At 32.1% G+C, this 19552-nt stretch overlaps 1 long non-coding RNA gene across 1 annotated transcript in view; it reads left to right on the top strand.

The window, feature by feature from the left end:
• The window catches only part of LOC105242345, a 29431-nt gene extending 13771 nt beyond the window's left edge, over positions 1 to 15660 (top strand). The window contains exons 2-3 of the long non-coding RNA XR_002141357.1: positions 3839 to 3997; positions 15603 to 15660. This is a non-coding gene — a long non-coding RNA (uncharacterized LOC105242345). The remainder of the gene's footprint in view (positions 1 to 3838; positions 3998 to 15602) is intronic.
• Positions 15661 to 19552: the final 3892 nt, after the last annotated feature.

Below are 19552 nucleotides of genomic sequence, written 5' to 3' on the forward strand. Positions count from 1 at the left end.
TATATATATATATATATATATATAAGCACTATAAAGAATTACCAGAAGCTGTAAGGACAACAAATAAATGAAAGTAACATTCTAGAAACTACTGAAAATTTAAATTGACAGCCCTTATATAGCCCTCTATATGAAAATCACATGCCCTAATTTACTTATATCCTTAGTTGTATTCGTGGTACTGAGATTCCGCAACACTTTCCTACCCTTCAATTTCTCACCATGAAAAGGTTATCACACTCAGCCCTTCCTTAATAAAGTCTCCATAGGGGCCTGAGGAGATCTTTAGCATAGACCAGTAAGATTCTGCCCTACCCTAATGGGTGTGAAGCCCTGAAATAAATCCCACCCAATAACTGGGGGCACATTTTTTAATTCTGTATTATGCAGCACATTTTACAGTCTGAACTATGCTAAAATTCATGTAAAATGTAGTTCAGTGCTCACAAAATATGAGCAAATCACATTCAACAACACATTAAAAGGATCATTCACCATGATGAAGTGTGATTACTCTAGAGATGCAACAATGGTTCAATATCTATAAATCAATAAGATACATCACATTAACAAAATAAAGAATAAAAATCATATCTCATTGCACAGAAGAAGCACTTGACAAAATTCAACATCCATTCAACATCCGGATAAAAACTCTCACTGAAGTGGGTTTAGAGGGAACATACCTCCACATAATGAAGGCCACATTGGAAAAACCCACAGCAACATCATGTTCAGTGGTGAAAAACTGAGAGCGATTCCTTTAAGATCAGGAACCAAGACAAGGATGTCCACTCTGTCATCACTTTTATTCAACATACTACTGGAAGTCCTAGCAACAGCTCTAAGATAAGAAAAATAAAAGGCATCTACATTGATAAGAAACTGTCACTATGTGCAGATGGCATGCTACTATACATAAAAGCCCTAAAGACTCCTCTAAAAAACATCAGAAGTAATAATTCAATAAAGTTTATAGGTACAAAATTAATATATAGAAGTGTGTTGTACGTCTATACATGAATAATGAAATACCAGAAAGAAATTAAGAAAATAATTGCATTTAGAATTATACCAAAAATAATTAAATACCTAGAAATAAACTTAACCAAGGAGGTAAAAGACCTATACTCTGAAAACTATAAAACACTGATGAAAGAAATTGAAGATGACACAAACAAATGGAGAGATAATGCATGCTCATGGATTAGAAGAATTAAAATAGTTAATAGGTTCATACTACCCTTGCAATCTACAGATTCAGTGTAATCCCTATAAAAATACCAACAGCATTTTTCACAGAATTAAAACAATTTTAAAATTTGTATGGGATCACAAAAGACCCCAAATAGCCTAAGCAATCTTGAAAAAGAAAAACAAAACTGGAGGTATCACAATCTCAGATTTCAAGATACACTACAGGGGCACCTGAGTGGCTCAGTCGGTTGAGCAGTCAACTTTTTTTTTTTTTTAAAGATTTTTATTTTTTTGACAGAGAGAGACAGCCAGCGAGAGAGGGAACACAAGCAGGGAGAGTGGGAGAGGAAGAAGCAGGCTCATAGCAGAGGAGCCTGATGTGGGGCTCGATCCCATAATGCCAGGATCATGCCCTTAGCCAAAGGCAGACTCTTAACCGCTGTGCCACCCAGGCGCCCCTGAGCAGTCAACTCTTGATTTTGACTCAGGTCATGATTTCAGGGTTGTGAGATTGAGCCCCAGGTAGGACTCCATGCTCAGTGGGGAGTCTGAGAGTCTCTCCCCCACCCCACCCCCGCTCTCAAATATTTTTTTTAAAAAGATATACTACAAAGCTATAATAAAGCAGTATGGTACTGGCACAAAAAGACACATAGATCAACAGAACAGAAGTAAACCCATGCATACATGATCAATTAAACTACAATAAAGGAAGCAAGAATATACAATGGAAAAAAGGTCTCTTCAATAAGTGATGCAAACTGCACCACTCTCATACATAAAAATAAACTCAAAATCAATTAAAGATTTAAATATGAGACCTGAAACCATAAAAGTCCTGGAATAAAACATAAGTGGTAATCACTTTGACATTGAACTTAGCAACACTTTTTCCAGATATGTCTCTATGGGCAAGGGAAACAAAAGAAAAAATAAACTATTGGCACTACACCAAAATAAAAAGTGTTTTTTTTTTAATAAAAAGCTTTTGCACAGCAAAGAAAAGTATCAACAAAACAAAAAGGCAACCTGATGAATAGGAGAAGATATTTGCAAATGATTTATTTGGTAAGGAGTTAATACCCAAAATATATGAAGAACTCATACCACTCAACATTAAAAAATTTTGATTTAAAAACAGAGGAGTGAAACAGGCATTTTTCAAAGATATACAGATGGTCAACAGACAAGTCAAAAGATACTCAACATCAGTCATAATCAGGTAAATATAAATCACAACTATAATGAGATAACCCCTCATACCAGTCAGAATGGCTAGTATCAAAAAGATAAGAAGCAAGTATTGGTGAGAATGTGGAGAAAAAGGAACCCTAATGTACTGTTGATGGGAAATGGTGTAGCCACTATGGAAAACAGTATGGAGGTTCCTCAAAAAATTAAAAATAGAACTACCATATAATCCAGTAAGTCCACTACTATGTATTTACACAAAGCAAATAAAAACACTAATTCGAAAAGATATATTCACCCTTTTGGTGATTGCAGCATTATTTATAATACTCAAGATATAGAAGCAGCTAAGTGTCCTTTGAGAAACAAATGGATCAAGAAGATGTGAGTGAAAATATATATATGAAATATTACTCAACCATATATATATATATACAATATTACTCAACCATAAGAAAGAAAAAAAGTGCGACATCTGCAACAACATGGGTAGCCCTAGAGGGTATTATGCTAAGTGAAATAAACCAGTCAAAGAAAGACAAATACCATATGATTTCACTTAAATGTGGAATCTAAAATAGAAAACAAACAACAACAACAAAAAAGCAAAAAAAAAAAAAATCCTGTTAATACAGAGAACTAGTGGTTGCTAGAGAGGAGGGAGCTGGAGGGATGGGCAAATGGGTTAAGGGGAGTGGGAGGTATACTTCCAGTTACAGAATAAATAAGTCTCAGAGATGAAAAGTACAGCACAGGGAATATAGTCAATGGTATCATAATAGCTTTGTATTGTGACAGATGGTATCTACACTTGTGAACATAACATAATGTATAGAGTTGTCAAGTCACTATGTTGTACACTTGAAACAAATGTAACGTTGTGTATCAACTGTACTTCAATAAAAAAATTTGGAAAACCAAAAAAGTTCAATGGATCTATAACATCGCTTCCAAATAAGAATATAAAACAAGCACTCCTGAGCCTTTTTTAAATGATTGGTTTTTTCTGTGCTATCTATGTAATACAAATACTTTGAGAACAAATGCAGTTTTTATATGTTCTTTATGTCTCCTAAATTATGGATAAATGTTGAATTTTAAGTGATAAAAGCAATGAGCATAGTTAATATTTACAAGGTTAAAAATTAAATGATATTGTCCTGATGGTATTTCCAGTTCCCTTTTGTAAAACATGGGAATCTCTATAACTCAACAGACTGAGTAAAATAAGCAGTATGTTGCTATCCATATAACACATTTTCTCTATTGGGATTTTCAATTTCATTTTTCATGCGAATGGCATTAATAGTGGTTTTCAAACATTTTTGACAACTACAATTGGTCCTTAAACTCTTGTCATCAAAGTGTCACCAATACTCAAATTTGCATATAAATTCCTGTTCTCCAACATATAACATGCGAAATAATAAAATAACTGTTTGCTTTTCAGCTGAATAAAAGCATTTGAGGTGAGCTGGATGTGTTATGTCGATAGCAAGATACAGAAGACAGCTGCTGGAGGTGATCACCATAAAAGCACCTCTGGGAAGGATTTGAAGATGTGTTTTCAAGGGTGATGTTCCACATAGCTGAGACACCAGCAGCCATGGTAAGACCCACACATTCCAGTAAACAAATTTTCTAAATTACATCTTTACTGCATGCCTCTCCCATTAGCACAGCCACCTCCTTGTCATTCACATGGATGTAATGATCACTTCTGCAGCATTTACACCCCGAGCCTGACTGGCTGGTTGCCTCTTACTCTGTGGTGAGATTATTGATTGCAGATGCTTATTAAACAAGTATGAGGCAATAAGCCACGAGAGCTGTTGATAATTCAAGAGGCAAAGCTAGTAATTATATAGGGATGAGGAGGATTATTATATACGTGGCCTTGGTAAATATGACTGATTGCTGTTGCAGTGCTGTGACGACTCTGAATTTAAATGTGTTATTATTGATTTTCTTGTTTTTATTACATTTTAAATTGACAGATTTTTAATGCAAATAGTCCATTCTATCCAATTGCCAGATCCTGCTACTGTAACTTGATGATTAATGGACAAGTGCTGCAGTAAGGGTTTCTACTGCTCAGTCCAAGACAAAGCCATTATCTTTTTCTTCCAGATGTACTTTCCTTTCATTGTGTCTGAATGTAACACATATTGTGCATCAGAATTTTGGGTCCTTTTACTTTTTATCTATTGGCACTGTTGTGCTGCTTATAAAGATACCAGTTAAAATCATTAAATAACATTAAAATGTCTTACAGTTTGCACTCAGATATGACTATGTCTTCCTGCCTTTTTCTTTTGTAAGTTAAATTTGTCAAGGAGACAAAATTTTCAAAAGGTAAAATGTGATAAAATTTTAAGGAAAACTGGATAATGCCAATAGTCTGAAATTTGTACTTAGCAAAGCAAACCTAGATAGTAATTGATTATTTTAAATGGTCAATGTTGTGATCCCTTGAGGTATTTTAATCTGAAGAGGTAAAGAAATGTTAATTTCCTCAAATAATGATCAAAGATACTGACTAGGCGGAAGAAAAGTATGTATTTTATTTTATGTTCATATTTAGCACAATTTCAGTTCACTTGAAATATGCACAAGAGAATGAATTCATATTCAGAATTGTGGAGGCTTGCTAGTTCTAAAAACAGAGATGTATAACATCCAACTGAACCATGGAACAGATGAATAAACAGATCCCAGAAAACATAAGAAACTTGGCTGAGGATATCCATTACATCAAAGTTAAAACTGAAATAACAATATTATTACCATTCTACTGATGGTCAACATTTATCAACTATAACCCATATACAAGCTTTATATTATCCCGGCACTAAAATAACTTTATAAATTATGTTTATCTTCTATTTGTACATAGAGGGGAACTGAGGTTAAATTAGTCATTTTCCTGAGGGTAGATTACTTATAAAAGGAAGATCCAATACAATTAATATCTCGCTACAAACTTCTTTAATCTCGGCACTGTTGATCTCTGACTCTAGTATTGTGATTTTTCTCTTTAAATGCATGTAGAATGAATTGGTGGGATACAAGAATAAATCTAAAATTGGAGATAATTATTATAATTGTATTACTAAAGCTTTGGTAGACAAAGTTTTTAAAAATATGAACTCGCTGCATGGGCACAGTAGTTTTCAGCACAAGAATCAGCTAGATGCTTTCAGGAGTCATTATACTTCACATTTGTGCTGTAAACAGTTGTTCATGTTCATTTGCTATTGGTAAAAGAGCACAAGGTTTATTCACTTTTGGCTTACTTTTTCATGTAAAAGATATTGTTGAAAGGATGCTGGTGACAAGTTATTACATTTATCTTTAATAGCATGTAAGATAAAGACTACTTTCCTCTTCAATCTTTGAAGATTTTATGGTGGCAGTGGTGATAAATTCACCAAAACACAAACTGAAGAGTTATGTAACGCCAAAAGAAGGGAAATTTTACCATTTCTGAAGCAGACCAAGATTTTTATCCTATTTCTACACACATTTATTTCTTTATATAATTACTTGAAAAATATGCTCTTACATCATGGATCTAGAATTGTAGCATTAGAGTAATTAATAAATATTCAAAATAATGAAACAATTTCTGAAGTTTTATCTGTATCATCTTCCAGTAGAAGAATAAAGGGGATTTTTAAAAAGATTTATTTATTTAAGGGGGGGGGTGGAGGGGATGGGGCAGAGGGAGAGAGAGTCACAAGCAGACTCCACACTGAGCGCATAGCTCAATGCCAGGCTGAAACTCACAACCCTGAGACCACAACCTGAGCTGAAACCAAGAGTTGGAGGCTTAACCAACTGTGTGCCACCCACATGCCCAGAATAAAGGGGATTTTTACAGCAAGTAGCAAGTCAGAATTATTTTTCCTTTCAAGGCTCAGCACTTCAAATATTTAGTTCAAGTTTCTGGCAAACTATTTGGGTTAATCTCAAAAATCCCTTTAACTACTGAAAATGTTGATAGTCATTAATAATATTCAGAGTTATTGGTATAATCTTCCTATTTTAGTATTGATCTCCTTACCTTACACTTTAAAGATTCTTTGATTCAAGCATCCTTTACACATTTTTTAGTTACTTCTGCATTTTTTTAAAATAACTTTTACTTGGTAGAAAACTTCAAAATTAGTTGAGGAAAAATGAAAGAAGTGGCCCACTAGTTTTTGCGTATGGTCAACAATTCTCATATTCACTATTATAATTCCATTCTTAACATTCAATGAAGGTGTATTGGGGAAATTATCCTTACGATTTTAATAAATTTTAACTACAACTCTGTCCCATTGCTATTGAAATTTAAATGCATATTTTCTTCACTGATTTTCCTTCCTATAAATATTTATTCAATCAGATTCACCATGATTTTGCTGTGTTATGCCTATACATCTTGTAACAGCAAATAAAAGAAAAGCAATGATTCATCATGCTGTTGGATTTAAGATATTCTGATGGTTTCGCTATGTCTAGATATCTGATGAATAAAGCAAAAATTAAGACATTTAATGATTTTAGGAACCCTTTGGGGCATAGTAACATGTAATTAAAGGAACTATTCTAGTAATTTTTTTCCCTTAAACTTCCTAGGGGCCATAACTTTAAACCAATATTGAAAATTCTTCTGCAAGTGCTGAAAATGGTGACAGTTTCTAGCAAATTACTTGACAATTTTTATTTAAATTTTGAGCTTCCAAAATGACAAATTACAAAGAAATGTCTTTTTAAGCGGTTTTTAAAAATTTGTTTGAGAGTGAATTAGTGAGAATAGTGTGTTTTGGAAAATACACTTTTTTCATATTATTGTTATTTTTATATATACATTTGATTGATATTATTGATATTAGGGATTTGTCAAGTTACAAGTAATGTCAAAGAGTTAACATTCTTATATGATGTGAAGTTTTTTTGTTTTTTTTTTAAAGATTTTATTTATTTATTTATTTGTCAGAGAGAGAGAGCACAAGCAGGGGAAGTGACTGGCAGAGGGAGAAGCAGGATCCCTGCTGAGCGAGGAGCCTGATGCAGGACTCAGTCCCAGGACCCTGGGATCATGACCTGAGCTGAAGGCAGATGCTTAACCGACTGAGCCACCCAGGCATCCTAAGATGTGAAGTTTCAAAACAGGATTTTTTGAAATACTTATAGCTTATGTGGAAATATGTAATATAAAGAATTGTTCAAGAGCTATTTTGATATTATGAAACCTAATATCCCAAACAACTATACAAAATTAGAGTTATATGATATTATCATCACTGTAATCTTGCCTGATATTAATAGTTAAAAATCAAAAAGATTTATGGACTCAAGGATATTTTCTAATAGAAATATGTGGTTGGGGTGCCTGGGTGACTCAGTCAGTTAAGCCGCTGCCTTCAGATCAGGTCATGATCTCAAGGTCCTGGGATCAAGCTCTGCATTGGGCTCTCTGCTCAGTGGGGAATCTGCTTCTCCCTCTCAGTCTCCCTTGTGCTCTAATAAATAAATAAAAAGCTAAGAAAAAAAATATGTGGTTAATGATACTGCTTTAATAATTTATCAATCTATTTCTGTATTTTAAAAATATTCAGTATTAACATTATTTATGTCCAATTATATACATATATGCAAACTTATACACATATATACAAACTGATAGAAATTGAATATGTAAAGAGTATAAAGGGATTTTTCAATACAAGTTATATCTAGATTATAAATATGTTTTAAAGTTAAGGTAATCACTCTAATAAATAAAATATATTTTTCATAGTGCTGAGATTACACTGATTATATAGGATGTCACTTTATAATTGATCACACACAATATTTCTATTAATGTGACTGACATTCACATTTATTTGGAATTTTAAAGGGCAAAAATAAATCTGACACTGAGTGATAGATTGTATCTGAATACCAAGATTGAGGCTCAACTCTGGTGTCAATAATCAAATACCAATAATCAAGTACAGGATGAAAACTCTTATCATACTTAAACCAGGAACAGTTATCTGATGCTTACATCAGAAATCCAGTTTACTTATTCTAATGAGGATATAGACAAACACAGACACACACTGTTTATTGAGTGCATTGCTGATTAGGCACTAAATTAGAAATTGTATATGTTTATTGTGTGAACTTTTCATAACAGGCTTAAAGCTTGAGCATTATTATGTTAATTTTAGATATGAGAAAAATTGATTGCCGGAGTAATCAGTAGCCAAGTCAGGATCGGTAAATAAATCAATATGGCTGCAATATCCCTGCTATATCTTATTTTATAACATCTATACTATAATTTACATGGTAAATAAACATATGAGTAGTTCAATGTATTTATATGATAAATTCACAGAAGGAATAATCTCTGCATTAGTGATCTAAATGTGATCAGTAATGCAGAGAATATTGAAGAAGCAGATAGATCAAAGAACATATAATATCACTTTCTTATGACTGGCCAAATTTGCATCCCACTTAAGTAGAAACACCATCCTGCTTGGGAGACATGACTTTCTCCTGTTTGTAAACTGTCAATTACTGAATCACTTTAATATGCTTACAAATAGTCTTGTGTGTATAACCAACGGAAGATTTGAGAGGAGACATATTTTGTTATATCTAAACAAACCAAGCATAAGAACAGAAAACATGAAAATTTTAAATATAGATTATAAGTTTAGTGGAATGGTACTATATCAAATAGAGTTACATTTTCAAATCTGTCTCTGAAGGTAAACTTGACAGACCATAGTATACACTCCCCAAAATCCAGGCTACGGAAATCAGCGGATTTTCCTAGACAACACAGACCAGGCCACAAAGTGAGCCTTAATAAATTTAAGGAGACAGAATTTATAGCAATCATCTTTTTCTAAATACTATAGTATAAAGCCAGAAAACACTTATAAGAAAACTGTAAAATTCAGAAATGTGTGAGAATTAAACAACATGCTACTAAATAACCAATGGGTCAACAAAGATATCAAAAAAGAAATACCTTGAACCAAATTTAAAAAAAAAAATACTTTGAGACAAATAAAGATGGAAATACAATGTACCAAAACTTATGGGATGCAGCAAAAAAAGAGTTCTAAAAAGGAGGTTCATAGAGATAAAAGTGTAATTCAAGAAACAGGAAAAATCTCAAACAACCTAACTTTATACTTTAAAGAACTAAAAAACAACAAAACAGAAAAACAAAAACAAACAAAAAATGAAGCCCAAAGTTAGTACATGGTAGGAAATAAAGGTCAGAATGGAAATAAATGAAATAAATACTAAAAAGACAATATTAAATATCAACAAAACTAAGAGCTTTTTCTTTGAAAAGACATAATTGTCAAATCTTTAGCTAGACTCACCAAAAATGAAAAGGACTCAAAATCAGAAATGAAAGAGGAGACTTTACAACTGATACCACAAAACCACAAAGTTTCACACAAGAAGCTATGAACTGTATGCCAATAAATCTGAAAATCTACAAGCAATGGATGAATTACTAGAAACATACAACTTACAAGAGTTAATGGAGAGAAAAATCTTACCAAACCTATTACTAGTAAGGAGATTGAAATCAATAATCAAAACCTCAAAACAAACGTCCATGGCTACATGGCTTCTCTGATAAATCTATCAACATTCAAAGAATAATTAATATCAATTCTTTGCAAATTCTTCCAAAAATAGAAGAGGAGGAAACGCTTTCAATCTCATTTACAAAGCCAGCATTATCCAGATACCAGAACCAGACAAGGATGTGACAAGAAAAGAAAATTACAAGCCGATATCTCTGATGAACATTGATGCAATGATCTTCAAAAAAATACTAGCAAAACAAATTCAGCAATACATTAAAAGGGTCATATACTGTGACCAAGTAGGATTTACTCTAGGGATGCAAGGATGGTTCAACATTTACAAATCAATCAATATGATAAAACCACATGAACATAATGAAAAATAAAACTCATGATCATTTTAATAACTGCAGAAATATTTGACAATAACTGCAGAAATATTCATCCACTTAGGGGAAAAAAAAAAGAAACCTCTCAACAGTGAGTAAAGAAGGAACATACCTCAACATAATAAAGGCCATTTATGACAAGCCCACAGCTAACATCATACTCAATGGTAAAAATACAAAGACTTTTCTGCTAAGATCAGGAACAAAGCAAGGATGCCTACTTTTACCACTTTGATTCAAACTAGTATTAGAAGTTCTGGCCAGAGAAATTAGGCAAGAAAAAGAAAAGGCCTCCAAATTGGAAAGTAGAAGTAAAACTGTCACAGTTTGATGTTATTATTTATACATAACCCTAAAGATTCTGCCAAAAAAAAAACTGTTTGAACTAACTAAATAAATAAATAAATAAATGGAGTTAGTGATGTTCCAGGTGCAATATCAATAGACAGAAATCTGATGTGTTTCTATTCACTAATAATGAACAGAAAGAGGATTTTTTTTTAAAAATCTCATTTACAATTACATTAAATATAAATAGAACAAACAATCCTAAAATTTCTATGAAACCACAAGAGACTCCAAAAGCAATCTTGAGAAAGAACAAATTGGGACACATCATCTCCCTAATTTCAAACTTTATTACAAATCTGTTAATCAAAACAGAATGGTCCTGGCACAAAAACAGATTATATAATCAGTGAAATAGAATAGAGAGCCCAGAAATAAACCCATGCATGTATGTGAATTAATTTACAACAGAGGAGCCAAGAATATACAATGGGGAAGGACACTCTCTTTAATAAAATGGTGCAGGCACAACTGGACAGCCACATGTAAAAGAATACATTGGGCCATTATCTTGCACCATACACAAATATTAACTCAAAATGGATTAAAGACTTCAAATAAGACCCCAAAACTTAAATTCCTAGAACAAAACAGGAAGTAAACTCCTTGACATCAATTTTGTGACCATATTTTTGGATTTGACATCAAAAGCAAAGGGAATAAAAGCAAAAATAAACAAGTGGGACTATATCAAATTAAATTTTTCTGCACAGCAAAGGAAACCACCAATGGAATGAAAAGGCAACATACTGACTAGGAGAAGGTTATTTGCAAATCATATCTGGATATTGGGTTAATATCCAAAATATATAAAGAACTCGTACACCTCAATAGCAGAAAAGCAATCTAATTTAAAAATGAGCACATGATCAGAATAGGCATTTTTCCAAAGACACATAAATTTTCAACAGGGATATGAAAAGATACTCAACATCACTAATAATCAGGAGACTCTAAATCACTTCAAACTTGTTAGAATGTCTCTTGTCAAAAATATAAGAAGTAACATGTTTTGGTGAGGATGTAGAGAAAAGCGAAGCCTTGTGCTCTGTTGGTGGGGATGTAAATTGGTGCAGCCAGTATGGAAAATAATATGGTGGTTCATGAAAAAAATTAAAAATAGAACTATATGATCCAGAAATTCCACTGATAACTATCCAAAGAAAATAACACTATTAGCTCAAAAATATATATGCACCCCCATGTTCATTGCAGCATCATTTATAGTAGCCAAGATATGAAAAAAGAAAATGCAGTATATACAGTAGGTATTAATCATCCATAAAAAGGAATTAAATCTCACCATTTTCAACACCACAGATGAACCTTGAGGGCAATATACTAAATAAGAGGAGGGAAAAAAAAGGGCTCATAGCCATAGAGAACAGATTAGTGGTTACCAGATGCAGGAGGTGGGAGTGGGGTTGTGCAAAATGGGCGAATGAAGTCAAAAGATGCAAACTTCCTGTTACAAAATAAATTATGGGGATATAATTTATAGCACAGTGACTAGTTAATAATACTTTGTTGCATATTTAAAAGTTACTAAGAGAATAGATCTGAAAATGTCTCATTACAAGAAAATAAAATTCTGTAACTATGGTGACAGATGTTAACTAGACTTAGTGTGATAATTTAACAATATATACAAATATCACATTTTTATGTTGTATACCTGAAACTAATGTAATGTATGTATTGTACCTTTTTAAAAAAGAATAAAGTGAAAAGAGGCCCTTGAAAACCTGGAAAAAATAGTTTTAAATGAATAGGTATATACAATAAATAAACTTATATTCAGATTCATATAAAATGAATGAATATAGAAAGGCATATGCCAGGTTTTTGATGACCAAAAGACCCTCAGTTTTATCACTATCAGGTTTAATTGCCCCTTAACTCTAATAATTTCTATCTATACTTCCTCTTCCAGGGAATTCACTTTAGTAAATCAGAATTTACAATTATGAGATTAATGGACACAAAGTTGATTTTTGAGCTGTAATAAGTGGAAAGTTGCATATTTTAGGAGTCTATGACAACTAACTGTATGTTTGCATATTCCTTTAGAGTTGCAGTAGCCCATGTTCCAAAGGTGTAGGGATCTGGTCTTTTATTATAAATTATAAAATTTAGGATTAAAAATATCCTAGGATAATGTAGATAACTTCCTCTTCCACAAGAACGGGGGTCAGTGTACAAAATCTAATCCACTTATTACCATCTCTTTGAAATTTTATGTTTAAATCCCCAAAAATGCAGATATGGGCAGAAATGCTTTCTCTTATTTATATCTGTTGTGATATGTCGAATTATCACAAATTTAAAGACAAATGTACTTACTAAATGTAATAGTTTCCAGAAATTTATTTCAGTGGGTGTTTATATTTCTGATACTTCTTGTTTCTATTCCTTACATTATCTAATAAAAACTATTCCTCACACTCTATTTTTGGCGGGGAAAATATTTCACAAACACAAGCATTGCTTGGCTTTGTCTCCATCATTAGTCTACTCCAACGTCTGGCATATAAAACCAATACACTAAATTATAGCATTGGAGTCTTGTTCCCACTTGGCTTAAATCTATTCATCTACTTTAAAAAAAAAATTCTTCTTACAGATATTGATCACAGGTGATTTCAGCTTTATCACCAGGAACAAAATATATTTGAGGTACCAAACTCCACTCCCTTAGAGACTTGTCTATCTGGAGTATTTTTAATAGCATACACATTTAGGAAACGTAGACAATGGGCTCTTTTTTTCTATTTTTATTGATGTGTCCTGGACTTCAAAACACTCAGCGTGAAGTTCTCTTAGAAGCCTAAGTTCCCCAATTCATCAAATCTTCCCCTCTGAAAGACATAAACAATAAAACTAAACAAAACCCAACTATTACCCTACCATAAAATGGATCTAGTCCCCTTACCTAGCAATTTCAAATGACTCCAACATTGTACATGGTCACTGTTAAATAAACCACTGATTCCTTACACCAGGAAACTGAAACTATTCATACTTGAATGTTTGGGACTTAAAAAATCTATTACCAAGTAATATGTTTCTACTTCCTAACATTGATTCTCTCTGGTCAAATTACAGATCTGTTTGAAGATCTCCTAGACTTTGACAGCCACAATTCTAACATAAAACGATAACCTGTGTGACATTTGATTAATAGATACATAACAAGCATGAGGATGAGACCTTTCCATTAAATCTTGCAGCTAAACAATGAAAGGAGACTGTGCCAAACGTCTGCTCTGGCAAAACCAGGAGATATACATACATACATATATACATACATACATATGTACATACATACAAAATAAGGAGAGATGTGGTTCACAGAACTGATTCACTTTCCTTGAAAGGTAGCTTTTGCTCTATTATCTCCTGAAATAATTGGCTTTATCCTTCTTCTTGATGCAAGCTTCACCTCATTGCTGGTTACAGCTTGCTTTTTCTCTTGGTTTACGGTTTTGTTTTTGTTTTTTTTTTTCCCCCACTCTTTGCAATTCCAGTTCTCCATGACTATGTTTCTGTTTGCCCTTCTTGGCATCTCCCTTCATATGAATATAAGCTGGCTTCTTTCAACTCTTTGCTTGGCAAAATATTATCACATGGCTTTTATCCTTTTTGTCCTAAATACTTAAATACTCCAAGTGTCGATTAATTTGAGTCAAAGTCCTACTGGCAGATGCTTTCAGTAGCAACAATGCCAGATTTTTATTCTTGCAAATTTCAAAATTATCAGAGAAAGCCTGCTTCATTCTTAGCTGTTAAATATTTAAGAACATACATTTACCTTTTCAGTACAGCAGAGTAACCCTAAAATCACATGCACATTGTGATTAAGCAATTGCTGATGCAATGTCTAGACTCAGTAATACAAGTTGGAATTAGTTTGATAGTTTCTGAAATATCCTAGGGAGGGCATGTTGAACTTCCGTAAGGAAGTGAATCATGAAAATTAGTATTTAAAAGTTGATAATATGAACATTTATTAACCCCTTTGTTTTGGCTGAGTAAATCAAATCAAAGACACTTAATGAAAAATAATTTTAAAATTGAAAGTATTTACTAACATGCTTTTGAATCCAAAGTATTAACATTTCAGAAAAAGATGTCACATATGTAATAATTCAGTTTTATTTTTCTAATATTTATCAAAATTCCTCAATATTTTAAAAAGCACTAATAAGTATTTAGCTGCTAAAATTGTTCTTTTAATTTATGGGATTATTGTTCTTGGGACTATTTTTATGATGGGGTTTGATTTGTAAACGTGCTATAAAAATGCATTATTAGGTATCCATTCTTATTTTTGTAAATATACATTTGTCTCTCAATTTAATTTATAACCTCTTTGGGATCTTTCCCAATACTAAAGATACTAGTGATTGCTATAAAATAACAAAAGATACCCTGAGAGCAGTTCAAGGTAATCCCAAATGATATATAAATATGAAACTTTATTTCAGCACTTTATGAACACTGCATTGTGTATGATGCATGTATTTTTTTTCATGCTCTCAAAATGCAAAAGGACTGGTGCTAGTTATTGCACTGGTAGACAGTCTGTGAGGGTTCAATTATAATTTAATATGTGAATATTTGTCAAATTCTATTGTTATTCTAGATTGTTTTAATCAAGGGTACAATTTTCCATTTAAATAAATCAAATTTGAATTTTTTTCCTTAAACATTACATTTAGCAAAAACTAGCAAAGACCTAATAGGAAAGAAATCTTTTTTATGCATTCATCTTGTCACTAACATAGAGAAATAGCTGCAAATATGGGAAACTCATTAGATTATTTTGGCCAGCCATCTGTCTTAATAGGCTACATTTTGCCCTCTTTTACAGGTGCACAAATGGAACTGCATGACTGAATGATGAAACCAAGTACATGGGAATCCAGGCGCAAACCTTCCTTAACAAGAACAGTTTTGCTTTTTATCTGTTTGATAGAGACATAATTACACAGATATATTCAATTGAAAAGTATCTTTCCAGTTCTAAACTAGCAAATTTCCAGTCAACCCCAAATACTAACATAATGAGTACTTCCTTATATAACATATAGCACTCAATTTTCATAAAGGAAAAACCCATAACAGATAATATGCCATTTAAAAAAAAGTTTTATTTCAGCTATTTCATGCTACTTCTATTGATGAATTTATCATCACCTTGAACTCATTATGTTTAAATTCTATTATCACACCCCCTCCTTCATCCAAACCCACTATTTTCATTTTTATTCTTCTGTTTAATACATTGATACATTTTAAGACTGGGAGACATGATTCAAAATCATTATTTGTATTCATTTTTTGTCATCTCACACTACTAAGGAATGCCGTTTCATTTCTGGAACCTAAAATTCATATTAAGATTATAAATTTCGGTAATCAGATGGCATTTTTTTCTTCTCAAATATTATATAATAAAATCTTAGGTACTATTTCAATGCAGGGTCAGCTCACTACATAGTTATTAAATGAACAAATATTTAAATAGGAAAACAAGACAAAAAACATAATTCAGCTTGTTATTGAGACCTGAGCATCACTGGAAATAAATCTTGAGACTTCTTAGAAATCACATTCAAAAGGTGTAATGGTCCTGGATTAGGGACATTTGTTTACTTATTTATTTATTAAAGATTTATTTACTTTAGAGGGAGAGATTGCAGGGGGGAGGGGCAAAGGGAAAGGGAGAAAGAAACTCAGGAGACACTCTGCCGAGGGCAGAGCCTGATGCGGGGCTCCATCTCATGACCTGAGTAGAAACCAAGAGTCAGACGCTTAACCAGCTGTACAACCCAGGCACCCTGGGTTAAAGGACATTTAAAAATATTCTGAATTATGTTATTCTGATAGTATGATACAAGTTTGGGTTACTCTCCAATTTAATTAGACATTGACCCTATTTTTCTTGTTTTTATTCCTTTTGGATAACTAAGAGCTGCCACTTTTCAATTTAATTCAAAATTATTTTATATTTTTTCTTAAATTATGTATTTCACTTATCTATTCAATCCATCTTGATGCTATGTAGACATAAATCAAATACATCAAGCACAGGAAATTATTAGTGATCAAGCATGACCAAGGAATAATACAAATCAGATTTTAGCAAGCAACTAAATTAAATAAAGGACAAACTGATTCATGTATTCATTTGAACACCATACTTGCTTAATATAAATACTGCCAATGAACTTTCTATGATTGTTATCCTACTCAATAATTATTTAAGAATTTTTAAATGGCATGTCTTTGATCATATCAATTTAATGCTGAGACAAAATGAAAAATGTCTAGCTAAAATTCAGTAAGTTATACACATATGTACTTATGAACACATGAAACATTTTTATAACTTAATTTGTTGTTATATAACTATATTTCCTGCTCTTAGGATATTTGTAGAGCATGTAGCCAGATGGCTTATTTTAAAGACAACATCTAAACAGCTAATGCTTTGTTGTAACTATTGATCATAGTCATAGCTTATGTAAAGCTTTACCACTTTATTAATGAAGAGGTCATAGTTCAGATATTAAATAGAAATTTGCCTCTAGATCTATAGACATAAATGTGACCATAATAGTATCTCCTTGCATTATATCCAGAAGTTTTTAGTTTTTATTTGATAATATTTAAACTACAATGCTACAGTGAAAATTATTGATTGGCAAAGAAATCCCAAATAAAAACAAGTCAAAGTAGTATGCTGGAAGGCATGAGATGTCCTATAGAACTCATTTGTCAAGCTGATACATAACTATCAGTAGTATATTATTTTAAAATAAATACCATATCTATCCAGCCACTACATTAGTGTAATGTGAAATGCAACTCTTTGCCTTCAAACTTGACAATTATTTTTGTTGTTTGTTTCTACCTTCAAGTCATGGGAGTATGATTTTGATAGTGAAACTTGAGAAAAACAAAGTTGAAAAGGGAGGTATACATTGAAATATTCTTGAAATGAAAGTTTTTTCAACTTTGAAAACCATTATATGTATACATATGGAATCCAAAACGCACTAACATGGTAATTCACATTTCATCCTTATTTTTAAATGAAAACGAAAGCATAGAAGATTTAAAAGTTTCAAGTTGTTATGAAAAGTAGAATATCGAAACATAAACCCTAGTCCCTCTCCATAAATTTATCCACTGCAGCCTCTTGAGTATGGTATATAGAGGTATATTTATTCAAATCATTTTACTATGTTCCTTGTGTAATTTTTGTCTATCACATATATTGCAATTCACACCTCTCCATGAATACTGACACACATACATAACAATTTCTTTTAACTATTTGCTTTTTTCGTATTTTAGGGACTTTAAAGAGTATCGAAGTATGAAAGTTTTATTTAGTTAATAGTATTTTCTTCATATGTGGGTAATGAGAATTAGTTCAAATCCCAAGCATATATAACTCTCTCAAATATAAGACTACGACTGTTGGAAATTTTTTAAAGTAGAATAAAATGTTCAGCTCATTTGAATTTTCTGTGTTTTTTAAAGTTAATCATTACATTTATCCTTTATTCCCCTAGAAATAAACTGCCTAGCGTAGGTCTTGAAATCCTACTACCTTAAATTCTGTAGAAGAATCTATTTGTCCCTGTTGCACTGTTTAAGCTCCTAAAAGCTAATATTATAACTTGTTCATATTTCACCTGATAGTTAGTATATTATCAAGAGAAGATAAAAATCTGAAAAATAAAATTAAATGATGCCATTGGAATGTTTCTCATTTATATTTTTTGTCTGTGTATATGTGTGTGTCCTTGTGTATCTGATTTACCCATCTTATGCAGTTCTCTACCACATAATATGATGCAATGTCTCAAAGTTTTTCTCATCAAATAGTTATTAAACTATTATTCAGGCAAATTGACTTTTGCTCCTTTTTAGCAAGATCCAGACTTAAATTTGCTAGTTTGAGGCCTAATCAATACTGCGCTAACTGCTCCATTAATCCTCTCTCACTGCTTTTCTCTCTCATCTTTCCAGAAAGCTGGTCACTGTTGTTACCTCACAGTAGATCATTGATTTTTTAAGCAATAATTTCAGAAGCTTATCACTGATTTTTTCCTTTTCCTCAGCTTCAGGACCCAATCAAGTTTTGAGACATAAAACTCATTTCTGATTATGTAAAACGGAATATTCTGTAGTCCAAGTTAATGAACAAAGAAACCAAAAAAAAAAAAAAANACTTTATACTTTAAAGAACTAAAAAACAACAAAACAGAAAAACAAAAACAAACAAAAAATGAAGCCCAAAGTTAGTACATGGTAGGAAATAAAGGTCAGAATGGAAATAAATGAAATAAATACTAAAAAGACAATATTAAATATCAACAAAACTAAGAGCTTTTTCTTTGAAAAGACATAATTGTCAAATCTTTAGCTAGACTCACCAAAAATGAAAAGGACTCAAAATCAGAAATGAAAGAGGAGACTTTACAACTGATACCACAAAACCACAAAGTTTCACACAAGAAGCTATGAACTGTATGCCAATAAATCTGAAAATCTACAAGCAATGGATGAATTACTAGAAACATACAACTTACAAGAGTTAATGGAGAGAAAAATCTTACCAAACCTATTACTAGTAAGGAGATTGAATCAATAATCAAAACCTCAAAACAAACGTCCATGGCTACATGGCTTCTCTGATAAATCTATCAACATTCAAAGAATAATTAATATCAATTCTTTGCAAATTCTTCCAAAAATAGAAGAGGAGGAAACGCTTTCAATCTCATTTACAAAGCCAGCATTATC

Source organism: Ailuropoda melanoleuca, chromosome 11 (genome assembly GCF_002007445.2).
Source record: "Ailuropoda melanoleuca isolate Jingjing chromosome 11, ASM200744v2, whole genome shotgun sequence".
NCBI lineage: Eukaryota > Metazoa > Chordata > Mammalia > Carnivora > Ursidae > Ailuropoda > Ailuropoda melanoleuca.